We start from the raw sequence: 4,067 nt of genomic DNA, 5'->3' as shown, positions 1-4,067 counted from the left end.
GAGAACGTGGACAGCGTTACTGCCCGTGTTGCCACGCTCGAGGAGCGTTTCAATGACTGGGAGCGCACGCGCACAGCCCCGGCAGATGGTGCACGATGTACTGGAGCCACGGGGGGGCGTCGCATGGGCCCCAAAGCAGCGCCGCCTGCAAAGCAAGACCAACAAGATCCCCGGGAAGAACTCCATAAGGAGCAGCAAGAACGGCCGAAGCAGCAGCAGCCAAAACAGCAACCAAGACCTAACAGAGCCGTCGCTGATACCACCACCTCCAAAGCCCCAAAGGTGACGGCGATCACTACCAGACCACATGAGGTGGCCGCAAGCTGCAGAGGGTTTGGCATGACAGCAGGCGCCCCTGCTCCCAGGCCCCCCAAAGCACTGGCTGAGACTACCACAGCAGCACCGATGGACATATAGACCGGGGTGCACTGGTGATCGACGGACTACCAGCTACTTGGACGCAGGAGGAAGTGATCCAGAAACTGCAACTGCGCTTGCAGCAGCTTACGAGCATGAAGGTCGCGTTCTTAGATTGCACCGTCGAGGCACACCCAAACGTCGCTGCGCGCAGCAGCAAGCGGACAACCCAGCGGGTTCGAATCACGACAACCCCAGCGGCATATTATGCCCTGTACTCATTACGGAAGCAGCTGGGCCTTAATGCGGAGGAAGGAGCGGATGAGTCGTTCCCGGCTGTGAGAGTGTCACTGGCGCTCACAGCACTTGGCGAATCGTACAAGAAAGGGTACCAGGACGTATTTCGGCACCTAGTCGATAGTAAGAGGGCCCCTTCATGGCGGGGTACTCACCTCATGGCGCTTACTGAGCCAGACAGCGGTGTCTGGGCGAAAATAGACATCCGCAAAATGGCTGCAGAGCTGAGGCAGGCAGCTAAGTAGGGAGCACGCCGGGGGGGTAATAGCATCCGTTTCCTTATTTGGAATATCCACGCCTTCTCGGCAGGCAAGTATGACCAAATTAAGGCTATTCGTGGATTGCTCAATCACGATGTTATCATCCTTACAGAGACGAAGGCGCCCGTTAATCGCACTCGTGCCAAGGAGCAACTAGTATTGCAGGGTTACAGCCACCTTGCATGTACTAGAGCACCGCGCACAGGCTCTCGAAGGTCAGGCGGTGTATCTGTGTTTGTGCGTGATGAGCTGGCCCCCTGCGTGAGAGAAGTGGGCTTAACGAATACACCCGTTGGGGTGGAGATCGTCTGGTTGCGATTCCATAGCGTTCTCCCTGGAGGGCGGGCGCTCCTACTGGGGGCTGGTTACTGCTCACCCCAGGGGTCCAGCGTTTATAGCAGCACGGATGGTAGTGGCCTGGCGTATAGCGAGGTCCCCGACGCTGTATTTGGAAGCATTACTGGCGAGCTAGATAGACTGCGGTGCATGGGTGATGAGGTGCTTATCACAGGTGATTTTAATGCCCGTACAGCAGCTATTCTAGACTTGCCCGGAGTAAATGGAATAGGGGCACACTCCCTCGTCGGCGTTCCCCGTAAAAATAGTGATAGTGGGCTGAATTGTTTTGGCCGCCGATTGGCACAAATGTGTCTTGACACAGGGCTAGCCATTGTCAATGGGCGGGCACCTGGTGATGTGCCCGGGGGCTTCACTTACTCCAACTCTACTGAGGGTCACAGTTCTATTGATCTGTGCCTTGCATCTTACGGGCTCTTCGAGCAGATTAACACTATCAAAGTCCTTAGATCTTACTTATGGGGAGAGTCTAATGTGCTGAGTGATCATCACCCGATTATCCTTCGCCTGCATGCCGTTTTGAGGCCAGGGGCTGCACGGGGTCGGAAGCCTCACCTAGCACGTGAACGGATCCCTATTTTTGATACTTCACGCAAGGGCCGCTTCACTGAGCTTTTTCGTGAACCTGATGGCATTATTACAGAGACCATCAACTCTCTCAAGGAAAAGCTTGTAGAAGGGGCACCCTGTGACGAAAGCATGAATGACCTGCGCACCCTTATCAATAAGTGTGCTAGAGAGACGTTCGGCGGTGCACGGGGGATGGAAAAGTCTGTGAAGCGTGACTGGTGGAACGAGGACTGTGCAGCTGCGTGGAATGATATGATGAGTTTCCGTAAGGTGGTCAGGGACCCCGTCTCAGGCAAGCTGCCCGATCTACATAGGACTACCTGGAAGGCCAAGCACCGTGCCTTTAAGAAGGCTAGGAAGGCCGCTATTCAGGAGTTTGAAATGGAAGATATGCGGAGGAGGATTAAGGACGCCCGGTTCAACCCACGCTGATTGTGGACATGGCTGCGTGGGGGAAAACCACCTCCTTGCGGGATCTCAGATATTAATGCTTTTACCGAGCATTTTTCTAAGGTGCTTAATGGTACAGGAGAGACGAGGCAATGCCGCAATGAGGGTATTCAGTTTAGATGGCTGGACGAGGACCAGGTGACGCACAGACGGGAATTAGCTGCTTGGCTTAACAAGGATTTTACGGAGGATGAAATTGCTAGTGGCCTTAAGGCTATGCGCAACAATAAGTCCGCGGGCCTGGAGGGAACCCCGGCCGAGTATTATAAGTACGCTATCAGGGAAACTGAAGGGCAGCAACCCGTGCTTGTATTGGCGCCTTACTTAACGGTGCTATTCAACCGCATTTACGGAGCTGAATACCCGATGGAATTCACGACTAGCACCCTGTCCCCCGTATTCAAAAAAGGGGACGTGTCTTGCTGTGACAATTACCGGGGAATTGCAGTTGGGGGTCCCCTGAGCAAACTTTATGCCAATATCATAGGGAGGCGATTAAATAATTACTGTGAGGGCAATAGGCTACGTGCCGTTAGCCAGGCTGGATGTAGGCATGGTTTTGGCACCGAGCATCACTTGTTTACATTAAGGCATCTTATCTCGAAGCACACTGTGGCCGGAGCCAGGCCGCTTATTATCATGCAAATTGACTTTAGTAAGGCGTTCGACTCCGTTGACCATGAGACACTTTGGGATTTCCTAATGTCGTATGGGCTACACGGGCGCATCCTCGATTCTTTAAAGGCTAGCTATGCTGACGTGAAGTTTCGGGTCAAGTTAGGAAATAAGTTGGGACCTGAATTCAAGGTGGGGCGTGGTGTTAAGCAAGGGTGTCCCCTTAGCGTAACCCTTTTTGGACAGTATTCGCTCATTATATTGATGCCCATGATGCTAATTGCCGTGTATGCCTCCCCAGCCGATGGAGCGCCCTTCGTGAGCAGAGTGTTAGCCTGGCGGGCGGTGATCTCACTAACCTACTTTTCGTTGACGATGTGTCACTGGTAGCGACAGGGCACGATAGAGCTGAATGCCTTCTGGGGCTACTCGAAGCCTACTGCAAAGCGACGGGTATGGCCGCGAATGCCGCCAAGTGCGAGGTCCTCATTTTTGGGGGTGCTACGCGTGAGCGGAAGCGGCTTGTTGAAGCTGAGTACCGGTTAGGTGGGGCGGGGTTGCGGGTGCTGACCGGCAACGAGACGGCACGGTATCTCGGGTTGCACTATGGCCCAGGAGTGCAGTTCTCAGCATGTACCAAGCAACTACTCACAGCAGGGAGGCGGGCCACATTTGGGCTCAGCACCCTGTGTCGTGATAAGAAAATTACCACCCCCAAGCTATGTATGTCTCTCTACAATACACTAGTTGTACCGGTGTTTTCTTATGGAGCGCAAGTTTGGGGACCTGACTTCATTAATGTGAATTTTGAAGGTGCTATGGCTAATCCCATGGTCCAGGAACGTCGTGCTTACATGCGAACCGTAGTTGGGGCGAGGAGCCCGACTATGGTTTCCCTATATCGCGAGCTGTCACAGAGGCCACTCCAGTTCCATTGGACCAATCTTGTACTTAGGTTTTGGAACTCTGTGGTTAAGAGGCCGGGAACGTTGTGTCACCGGGCATTTGTCGCTGACCTGGAGTTGGCACTTGGGGGCGCCACTGAGTGTTGGGCAAGCAAGGTACTAGCCTTTCTTACTAGCTTAGGAGTGGAACCCCCCACTAATACGCGCGTTAATGATCTTATATCGTACTACACCACCCTTAAATTGCCAGTCGAGA

The sequence above is a fragment of the Volvox carteri genome (genome assembly GCF_000143455.1).
Source record: "Volvox carteri f. nagariensis unplaced genomic scaffold VOLCAscaffold_80, whole genome shotgun sequence".
Classification (NCBI taxonomy): domain Eukaryota; kingdom Viridiplantae; phylum Chlorophyta; class Chlorophyceae; order Chlamydomonadales; family Volvocaceae; genus Volvox; species Volvox carteri.
The sequence above is the reverse complement of the archived record's forward strand: the minus strand, read 5'-3'. Positions refer to the sequence as shown.